Source organism: Equus przewalskii, chromosome 14, assembly GCF_037783145.1.
Source record: "Equus przewalskii isolate Varuska chromosome 14, EquPr2, whole genome shotgun sequence".
In the NCBI taxonomy this organism is placed as follows: Eukaryota; Metazoa; Chordata; class Mammalia; order Perissodactyla; family Equidae; genus Equus; species Equus przewalskii.
The window spans coordinates 70,926,229-70,937,970 of record NC_091844.1 but is presented as its reverse complement, the minus strand read 5'-3'; the positions used below and the strand labels follow the sequence as shown (position 1 = coordinate 70,937,970).

The following is an 11,742-nucleotide window of genomic DNA, read 5'->3' as shown; positions in this document are numbered from 1 at the left end:
TTAGCCACACAGGGGTCAACCAAGAGTTCTCAGCTCTAATTAACAGCTGTGTTGAATCTGGGACACATACAATTCCTTTGGGGATACGCTCTTCAAACAGAAACAAAACCAGAATATCAAGCTTTTTCCTCCTTATCGGAGGCTATGAAGTCTGAAAATTATTGCTGAGGGAATTCTTAGTAAAAATCCCAGGAAGCTGAGCAGCTTCTGGGCTAAATGTTTGAATTTAAAGGTAAAAATATCATCTGAGCTCCACCATGAAATGATCCAGCGGGGCTCAGGAGGCTGCAGGCAGTGCTGGGGGATTAGGTGCCTCCCATGCACGCCCAGAGCCCTGCTACACCCAGCGGGCTACATGATAGCACCACATGAATCAAAGGCTTGCTCCCTGGCTGCAGAAGGAAAAGGAAAAGGAACAGGATACTTTGTGCTGGGAGCCCTGCCCCAAGCGGGAACTATGCTGATGCCTGCTCAAGTTGTTCTCTGGGTATGCTGGCTTCTTGCCCTGCCTGACAGCTGCAGGAGTTCTGTAAGAAATCCGAGGGAGAATTTCCTTTGCAGCCATGACTGAGAACCCAGGATCAAGAGCTTTGCAGACAGAAAAGACATTACCCTTCAAATATCCCAAGTCATCTATTAGAGTCAACAAGCAGCCGGCAAAAAGCAGGACAGCTGGCTGTCCAGCCCTGGTTGGAGAAAATGTGTTCCACTGAGAACTAGCCAGTTGAATTTTTCTTTACTGACTGAGAGTGAATGAGCAGAGGCATTTTAAAGTAAGTATATTTTAATACTGGAATGTTTCAAATGAATAGAAATGTATAGAACAAGACCTATGGCCCCAGATAAATAAACGTTAACTTAGTGCCATTTATACTTCACATCTTTTTTTAAATAATTTACATATATGTTTGAACATTGCCCTGCTTTCCCTGGCCCCACTCCCCACTCCTCACTAGTCTCCTGAGATTGGTGTGTATCTTCCTGTGTGTTCACATCCAAGGGTGTATACGTTTATTACAGGTGGCAGTATCCAGAAGCAACAATATCCTTCCCTCTGTTTTGGAAGTGTATGTAAGTGGTATCATTCTGTACCTCTCCTTTTGCAACATGCTTTTACTTCTCTCAACATGTTTCAGAATCATCCACATTAGTACATGTAAACCTAGCTCATTCATTTTAACTTCAGAGAGATATTTTATTATCTGACTGTATCAAAATGTGTTTGTCCATTCCCTTATTGATAGACATTAAGTAATTTAGTTGTTTTTGAATCACAAACATTGCTGCAATGAATAGCCTTGTATGGGTCTCTTGGGGAACATATGGGAGCTTTTTTTTCTCTAGGGCAGCGGTTCTCAAAGTTTTACTCTCAAGATCCTTTTATACTGTTAAAATTATTAAGGACCCCAGATAGCTTTTGTTTATGTGGATTACGTCTGTTGATATTTATGGTGTTCAAAATTAAAAGAAAAATTTTGAAAATATTTATTTATTAATTCATTTAAAAATAACAATAGTAAACCCATTACATTTTAACATAAATTAGATGTTTTTAATGAAAAATAACTATATTTTACTAAACAAAACAATTAATGAGAAGGTCATAGTTTCACATTTTTGCAAATCTCTTTACTGTCTGGCTTACTAGAAGTCAGCTGGATTTTCATATCTGCTTCTGCATTCAATCTGTTGCAATATGTTGTGTTGGTTGAAGTATATGAAGAGAAACAGGCCTCACACAGATATGTAGTTGGAAAAGGGAGGAAAATTTTAATAACCTTCTTAAGTAATTTTGGATATTCTTCATCAAAGATACTAAAGAAAAACTCAACAAGCAATGGTTTCTTAAAGGTTAGTTGCAACATGGAATCTGAAATCATATCAGTGAACTTCTCATACTCTGTTGTATCAACGCCCATGGATTTTTCTTGGTCGTTTGGAAAATATCGGTTCACTGAATTTTTTGTGTCTTATAAATGTTGACAGATTTCAGCATACAATGTGAAAAAAGCACACTTGTTTATATCACCACTGATTCGATCATAAAAGCTTTTAAAAATCGGGAAACTGTCAAGGTCATGGTAGTGGACACAAGTTTTCCAAAATTCTAACTTTTGCTTGAAAGCTCAAAATTTATCATTGGCAGCAGATGCTGTCAGTTGCTTTCCTTGAAGTGACAGGCGCTCACTTTGTTCATTTGTGAGAGCATGCCTGCCAAAATCCGAGTCTGAATAACCATAGCTTGTCAGTCTTTCTTTCAAGTAGAAATGGTGTTCATCAAAAAAGCAGCTAGTTCAGATCATAGCTCAAAAAAAATGCACAAGTGTTTTTCCTCGAGAGAACCATCATGCCTTGGTGTGCAGAAACGCTTTGTGTGTATTTCCCACTTCATTGCACAGAATATTCATATTGAAAAGACATGTACTCAAGAGTTGAGATTTAATAAGATTTATTAATAATTTTTAATGCTTCATCAATAAAATTCTTAAGTAAAACCAGATGATGATGAGGATGGTTTTACTTCAAGTGCCTGACAGTAGAGACTACAATGACAACCAAAACATTTTGGTACCATAGCCTTGATTTGTGCTAAATCACCAACAGTTTTATCCACAATTGCTTTTGTATCATCAATGCAAATAAAAACACATCAAAAAAGGCAAATAGTACTGAGTACAGATCTAAGAGTAGAGCTTCCTGGTGTAGGATGTGTACAGGGTGTTTTCAAGTCTACCAGCTAGCACTAAATTGCTCTTCAGAGAGCTCGTGCTCTCTTAGGCGTCTGTCAGCAGTGTGTGAGTTCCTATTTCTCCAACACCTGGCCAACATGGAACTCGTCTTTTAAATGTGATTTTGGTGTCTTTGTGCAGACATTTTAAATTCTGTTTTGAAATATACCCAGAGCATTCTGTTCTTAACAAGGCCTGCCCTCAAGAGAAACTATTTTACCAGAGCTAACTGACTGGGGTTTTACCAGAGACTAACCAACCTGAAGGAAGGGGAATACCCAACCCCAGCCCTCTCCAGGCTTCCACATGGGTGAAGAGAAATATTCAAGTCCAGCCCCCCCTACCCTTCCTGTCTCACCTAAGGGAGTGGGGGAGGGGAGCAAAACAAAACTGAGAAGCGCTGGTGAAGGTCACAGCCCAGGGGCGTGGGCTCCCTAAGCAGACCTGTGCATAGGGCTATGGAATACTCCCTTCCCCCACTGGGCCACCACATCAATAAAGCCTCTTCTAATAGCAGGGGGACACCGCCAAAAGAATTGTGTATGTCAGACATTATTTAAGAAGTCTCCAGGGAAAACCAAAGACAACAGGGGAAACAGAAACAGACACCAGAGGAAATTTTAGCCTCTGACACCTACAGTTATGGCAAACTGTAAACACAGCTTGAACCCTAGCCATAGTGTAAATGTAATAGAAAACCTCACACTAAAGGCCTATTCTCCTCAGTTCCTTTTATCCATATATCACATCTGCCTTTCAACAAAAAATTACAAGGCTTATTAAAAGCCAAAAAACACAGTTTGAAGAGACAGAGCGAGTATCAGAACCAAACTCAGATATGGCAGAGATGTTGGAATTATCAGACTGAGAATATGAAACAACTATGATTAATATGTTACAATAATTTTGTTTCTATGATTCTAATTCTTACCCATTTTATATGTTTCTTGCATAGGACCTCTAGGACAATCTTAGAAATGATGATAATGGTCATCCTTGTCTTTTTTCCCTCCTAACATTTCACAATTGAATACAATGTTTGCTGTAGGTTTTTGGTCAATACTCCTTTTCAGGTTAGGAAGTCTCCTTCTATTTCTAGTTAGCTAAGAGTTTTGTGGGTTTTTTAAAAATCATGAGTGGATGTTGAATTTTACTGAATGCTTTTCCTGTATCCTCTGAGATGATCATGTGGTTTTCCTTTTTTAATTTGTTAATGTGTAGAAATGAAATAACAGATTTTTTCTTATGGTAATTCATCATTGGATTTGTGTTATAAACCCAACTAGTTGCAATTTTAAAAAATTGCACTCCTAGATTTGGATTGCTATTATTTTGTCTAGGATTTTTTACATTTATGTTCAAAACCAAGATTGACCTATATTTTCCTTTCTTGTGTGGTCATTATCTGGTTTTGGTATCAACAATATACTAACCTCCTAAAATGAGCTTTCTAGTTTTGAGTTCATTTTCTAGAAATGAACTCTCCTGTAAAAAAATATGAACCTCATGCTTTCTTTGTGATAGATTTATTCCATTTCTTTTATGATTATAGATCTAGTAATATTTTCTATTTCTTCTCAAGTTAAATTTCATAATTTATCTTACAAATTCTTGTCATTTTTTTTCCAAATTTATTGGCACTAATTTGGTCAAAGAATTTTTTATTGTAATCATAGTTATATCTTTATATCATTTCCAATATTATTTGTACCTTTTCTTTTTCCGTTGATCAACCTTACCAGGAGTTTATTTACTGTATTTTATTGAATCTTAGATATCATCAATTGTAAAATATTTCAGAGAGGTTAAAATGTGACAAAAGTGTCTAAAAGAAGATAAAATGTTACCTTCTTAGCCTCTTCAAAGGACTAGCATTGTTATAGTGTTTGTTTTTCATTTCATGAATGTCTGTTGTTATCTTTATTGTTTTTTCTTTTTTTAAAATATATATATGTGTTGGGGCCAGCCCAATGGCATACTGGTTAAGTTCATGCGTTCTGCTTCAGCAGCCTGGGGTTCATGGGTTTGGATCCTGGGCGCAGACTTATACATCACTCATCAAGCCATGCTGTGGCGGCATCCCACATACAAAATAGAGGAAGACTGGTACAGATGTTAGCTCAGCAACAGTCTTCCTCAACAACAACAACAACAAAATATATGTATGTGTGTGTGTGTGAGTGTTAAAGCAATAAATTTTCTTTTTATGCTGTTTGCACTATGAGTTTGATAAAGAATATTTTCATTGCCATCCATTTTCTATGTATTTCATATTCACAATTACGTCTTCTTTGAAGAGTAAATTGATAAACATTAAAAAATATCTTTGTTGTTTATTTCTAACTTTGTCATGTTGTACTCAGAAAACATGATCTATATATAAATTCTTTATTATTTGTTAAGATTTCCTTTATGGTCTGGTACATAGTTAATATTTGTAAATGTTTCCTGTGTAATTTTATAAATGATCTTGAAAAATTATATATTCTATAATTGTTGGATATTTGTCCACTAGATGGTATTTGTCAGTTATACAAATTATCTGTATCTTTAAATTTATCTGTCTGTACTATTTTCTGTGTGAGAAGTTAAAAATCTACCAGGGTTAGTATGAATTTATCCGTTTTCCTTAGAATTTTGTCAAGTTCTGCTCTAGATATATTTTAAGGCTACGCTGTTAGGTCTGTATCTTCATCACAACTTAATTAATTCAACCATTCATTTCCTGAGCACCTGCCATGTGCCAGGCATTGTTCAAGACAGAGAAAAAAGAACATCGAATAAAACAGAGAAAATTATTACTTTTATTATTAAGTAATGATACTCTTTATCACTAACAATACTTTGTGCTTTAACATTTACTCTGTATAGTAATAATTTTGGTGTACCAACTTTTTAAAAATGTGTATTTTCCTGGGGGTTTTTTTTCATCCCTTTCTTTTCATCAGCATATGGCAGGACTTTGTTGTTTTTTAAATCCAATCTGAGAATTGCTGACTGTTAATGGAGAGATATAATTCCTTTTATATTGGTCACCAATATATTTGATATTAATTTTAGCAAGTTATTTTGTGTTTTCTGTTTACCTTGCTCTTTCTTAGTTTCTTTTTTCCTGTCATCTGTTGTTTTGATTTTGTAAGTCTTCTTTTCTTCTCTGTTGGTTGGGTCATTATATATTATATAGCTATACTTTCAGAGGCTTTTTTGTTTTTCTTAATATTTAACTCATACAGTTGCCTTAATAATGTTTCAAACTAACCAAGAGTTCTGCCTGCTTCCCAAACTACACAAAGGCCTTAAATTCTTTAAGTTTGGTCACCTCACCTCCCACTTGACATGTGATTCTTGACTGGTGTTTTATTTACACTTTATCTCTACCCCCCACTAGTCTTTAATATTATTAATGTTGTTTTTACAGTTAATATTTGTGTAGAATTAATCTACATGTGTACCGGTTTGTCTCTCAACTCTTTTTTTGGGTCTCATTTCTTCTTTCTGGTTTCTGTTTCTTTCTTCTGGTTCTCCAGGAAAAAGCTATCCTAGATCTTCCAGGGACAGCCTGCGAGTCATAAACGTTTTCTCTGTTTGTCTGAAAATGACTTTATTTTGGCCTTATTTTAAAAGATACTTTAGTTATGTGCACAATTTTAAGTTAAACAGTTATTTTCTCATAGTTTTTTCTTTTTTAAATGAAAGGTATAGTTTAAAATTTTTTTTCTCCCCAAAACCCCAGTACATAGTTTTACATCCTAGTTGCAAGTCATTCTAGTTCTTCTATGTGAGACACTGCCACAGCATGGCTTGATGAGCGGTGTGTCGGTCCTTGCCCAGGATCTGAACAGGTGCACCCTGGGCTGCTGAAGCAGAGCTCACAAACTTAACCACTCAGCCACGGGGCTGGCCCCTTCTTGTAGTCTTTTAAAGATATTAATCTAGTCTTTAAGACTCTATTGTTGCTGATGACAGATCTGCTGTCAGTCTAATAGCTATTCTTTTGTAATAATATGTCCTTTTCTTTTGGTTGCTTTTGAGACTTTCTGTTTATCTCTGGTATTCCATAGTTTCCCCATCATTTGTCTGTGTGTGGAATTTTTTTCTGCCTGGTCCTTCAATGTGAGGACTTACATCTTTCTTTAAGAATGGAAAATTTTGACCTATAATCTTGAACATTGCCTCTCCCCTTATCTCCTCCCTCAGCAACTCCTATCAGAGGTAGGTAGTATCTTCTCACTGTGTCCTCTGTATCTCTTAGCTTCTCTCATGCGTTTTCCATCTCTTTAATCCCTCTGTACTGCATTGTGTGATTTATTCAAATCTATTTTCTAGGCAACAGATTCTCTCTTTGGCTATGTCTAATATGCTGTTTAACTTGTGTTTTAAACTTTTTATTTCAGTAACAATATTTTATTTCTAAAAGATTTATTTGTATTTTAAAAACCTGCCTAGGTTTTCTTCATCATGGCTTCTTTCCTTTCTTGTATATCTTTAATCATTTGTTTCATTCAGATTTCACCAGTTTTATAAGCATGTGTGCGTTTGTGTACGCGTGTGTAAGTAATTTTATGCAATCTTACCACAAGTGTAGCTTTGTGTAACCACCACCACATTGAAGATACAGAACTGTTCCATCACCACAAGGCTCCTTCTGCTCTTTAAAGCCACACCCACTGCCCTCAGCCTCCCACCTTCTTCTTAACCCCTGGCAACCACAAATCTGTTCTCCATTTCTATAATTGTGTTATTTCAAGAACATTATATAGAGGTCGGCCCCATGGCCTAGTGGTTAAGTTCGGCATGCTCTGCTTTGGTGGCCCAGGGTTCAGTTCCCAGGCACAGACCTACACCACTCATCAGTGGCCAAGCTGTGGTGGTGACCCACACACAAAATAGAGGAAGGTTGGCACAGATATTAGCTCAGGTCAAATCTTCCTCAACAACAACAACAACAGCAACAAGAATGTTATATAAATGGAATAATTCAGTATGTAAACTTTATGATAGCTTGTTTCACTTGGCATAATTCCCTTGAGGTCCATCCAAGTTTGTGTGTATATTAATAGTTTACTCCTTTTCGTTGCTCTATGGCGTTCTATGGTAGAGGTATACTTGGTAGTTTAACCATTCACCAGTTAAAGGACAGCTGGGTCATTTTTGGTTTGGAGCTAATATGAATAAAACTGTTATGAATATTCATGTACAGGTTTTACGTGAACGTAAGTTTTCATTTCTCTGGAACAAATGCCCAAGAGTTCAATTGCTGGGTAATATGGTAATTGCATGTTTAGTTTCAAAAGAAATAGCCAAACTGTATTTCAGAGTGGCTGTATCATTTAATATTCCGAGCATTGTACAAATGATCCAGTTTCTTCATATCCTCACCAGCATTCTAATAGGTGTGTAGTGATATCTCATTGTTAGTATGCTTTGCATTTCTCTAGTGGCTAATGATCTTTAGCATTTTTTCATGTGCTTGTCATCTGTATATCTTCTTTGGTGAAATGTCTGTTCGTATCTTTTGCCCATTTTCTAATTGGATTTTTTTTTTTTTTTTTTTTTTTTTTTGCTGTTCACTTTTGAGAGCTCCTGTATATTCTAGATATAGGTCCTTGGTTGAATATGTGGTTTGCAAATATTTCTCCCAATTTGTAGTTTCTCTTTTCATTGTCTTCACAAGGTCTACTCCAGAGCAGAAGTTTTAAATTTTAATACAGCCCAATTTACCAATTTTTCCTTTTAAGAATCATGTTTTTGGTATCAACTCCTAAACATTTTAATTATGATATCCAGCAGTCTCTTTCTGATTTGCTGTGATATCTAGTTCTTAGCATACGAATTCTTCCCATTATTGTATACATGAGCTCTACCTCATGCTGGTTCATTTCTTCATCTCTCACATTTTGTGAGCTCATTTTGGGGGGCTATAGGATATTTTTTTCCCTCATCTTAGTGCCTTGAACTGTGGGAGTCACTCTACTTTGATGTTTTATATTTTTTTTTGCCAGGGCTTGAGAAATTTTATGAGTTGGACCAATTTGGGGATTTCTGTACCCTATGGGCACTAAAAGTACGGATCCCCCATCCTCATTTGGGTGGTCTAGAGTTTTTATTCTCCCATTGGAGATTTAATCCATCTCACATTAGAGCTTCTTTGCAACTTCTCTGGGCCACTGAGATAACTTTTTTTAGTTCCCTTGTCATGAATTCAATGAACCCTCTTGGTGAGGTCCCAGTTCCAACTGCCTGCCTTTCTCAAGCCCTGCATGATGCACTTTTTCTCTGTGTTGATATTCAATCCCCACTCTCCAGCCCTAAGTCCTTATATCTGGGTCGAGTATCTCACTTTTCCAGGTTACTACAGGATACTGGAGTTTACTGCTCTGATTTTGAGTTCACTTTTTGTTCCTGACATCTGTGGTTTCCCTTTCTTTTTTTTCTTTTTTCCTTTCTGTCTCTCAATCTTGACTATGTAATTAAATCTTTGTATTATTTTATACAGCATTTTAACATATTTGTAGTGAGAATTGGTTCACAATAGCTTAATATCCCATGTTGTCAGAACCAGAACACTCCACATAAGAATTTTAATCTTGTAGAAAATTACACATGATTTGAGAGGTAGAGAATGAAAAATTAAGAATGCAAAAAATCCAAAGAAGAAATAAGACAACTGTGATGTTAAAGTGACAAAAGTTTGACAGGGAAACCCCTAACGTTTCTCCATCCACTAAGGTATAGGTTTGGATGGAAAGCATCGTTTTTTAAAAAGGCTTTCTGATTGTTTCTTTCTCAGATCTCCTTTCTACCACCCTTCCCTTTAACAGACTCTTCTTGATATTCCAGGGTGTGTTGCATGTGAAGAGCTCTAGGCCGTGTCCTGAGCTTGGTGTTCTGGATACTCCTCCTCATACCGTTTCATCCCCAACAGTAAGCAGTAATTTTAGATCTCGTTCAACCTTGGCAACTGGTTTCTGATTACCCAGCCACTTCCCATGCCTGTCATGCCAAAAAGGTTGGCATAAAGTTGATCTCCTCATGGGTAAAATTTTGATAAATGGAAAGAAAAGGGTTTCCATGCAGGAGGGAATATGAGAGAATTGCCACAACTAAAAGGGCAGCAGAAAGGTCTTATGTTGTAGAGTAAAACTATTTTTTAATTCTCACATTTTGTTTTTTTTTTCAGGTCAATACACATTTTCACTTCTCCATTTTGTGTAACTGATGGTGCTCCTGGTTAAAGTCTTCCAAAGGATTCCTACTGCATTTTAATATAATTTAAATTTCTTATAGTGGCCTACAAGGACCAATAGGTTCTGGCCCCTGCCTAGTCTCCAGTTTTGTCTCTGTATGTTTTCTTTCAATACGTAGATTCAGATCTTCTCTTATTTCTAGGTATTTTTCTTGGACTATAATTTTAAAGATTAGTTCTGTTTTAACGCTTTGTTTTTATTCATCATGGACTCTCAATTATCCATATGTTGGAGCTTCTATGCCTGTCTCCTTTATTTACTGCTCTGAATCAACTATAAATAAATGGATATCACTTCAACTCAAGCATGTACTGAGTGTGTAATAGTATGCTAATATGTACCTCAGTCAGAGACACAAAAACCAAAAACCAAAAAAAGAGTTAAATATGTTGTATTTTGTTTTCTATGAGCTGTTAATCTATATATGCAGGCAACTCACAGAGAAAAAATAGCTTGATAAGAAGCAAGGGTGTCAATATGTAATTAACTGCTAAAATAAGTGTAAATATATTAGATGACATAGGATTGAATTATGTAGCCAATAACAAAAGGCTACTTGTAAAATCCAGGTTTGATAGGCTCTGAGGCAGAAATCTTGCCTTTTCCATTATTTTGTCAATGCTCACGTTGATTTTTATTTCAACACTTACTGACATTATATTCATGATTCACACTTTCTCATCTTTATACTACTTGACAAGTTTTCCCCTGGCAGATATTTGATGCTTTTTTTGTGTTTCCTCAGAATTTTGTACAAACTTCTATTATAGCATTGACTATAATAGAAGGGGCCTCTAAAATCAGACAAACCTGGGGTTGAGTCTCAGGTCTGCCTCTTACTAGCTTTGTGACCTCAATCAAATTACCTAAACTAAAGCTTCGTTTTTATCATCTGTCAAGTGGGGATAAGAATAGATTGTTATAAATGCTAAATTAGATAACGTATGCCAAGTGCTTAGGACAGTGTCTGGCACTTAGTAAATGTCAGCTCATTTTTGCAGGCACCTCTGTCTCCCCTGCTGTGCCATGGTCTCCATGAAGACAGAGACCATATTTTATTCTTTTTTGCACTTATGCACCTGACACATAGTAAGTCCTAGTAAGTTTGTTGAGTGAATTGCAACTCTGTATAATAGTCGTTTTTCTTGACCAAAGGTGGTATGCCATGTTGGTTCACTATCGAGGAGTCTTTTAAAGAGAGCAGACCCCCCAAGGAGCCTATCTGTGTTCATTTGGTAGTGCAAGTTTAGGAGTAAATACTCTAGTTATTGACACTTGTACTTCTCTCTACCTATGGCCTGGGAAACTCTATTGATCTGGATTTCCCCAAAGTTCTTGTGTCCATTAATTTTTCTGGTCACCTTCTCTATTGCAGATGTGGATGCATTTTTTCTGGGATGGGTAATGATTTTTCTTTTAAATTCACTTTGAGTCATTATTCCAGAGCACACTGCATGCACCTAAAATTATTTTGCATTTGGCAACTCTGAAAAACATGAAGACTCAATTACAGACCACATTCTCCTCTTTCCTCTAGTTACTCCAATGTTAGGTTTCTCATGAAGTCTTTAAAGAGTTTAAATGAGGAAAACAACCTAGCCATCTTTCTTTCTTTCTTTTTTTGTGAGGAAGATTAGCCCTGAGCTAACTGCTGCCAATCCCCCTCTTTTTGCTGAGGAAGACTGGCCCTGAGCTAACATCCATGCCCATCTTCCTCTGCTGTATATGTGAGACACCTACCACAGCATGGCTTGCCAAGTGGTGCC

At 36.5% G+C, this 11,742-nt stretch overlaps 1 long non-coding RNA gene across 1 annotated transcript; it reads left to right on the top strand.

The window, feature by feature from the left end:
* The first annotated feature begins 357 nt into the window (after positions 1-357).
* Positions 358-10,275, top strand: LOC103547828 (uncharacterized). Its single transcript, XR_544110.2, has 3 exons — positions 358-773; positions 9,570-9,653; positions 9,910-10,275. It is a non-coding gene; the product is annotated as an uncharacterized lncRNA (long non-coding RNA).
* Positions 10,276-11,742: the final 1,467 nt, after the last annotated feature.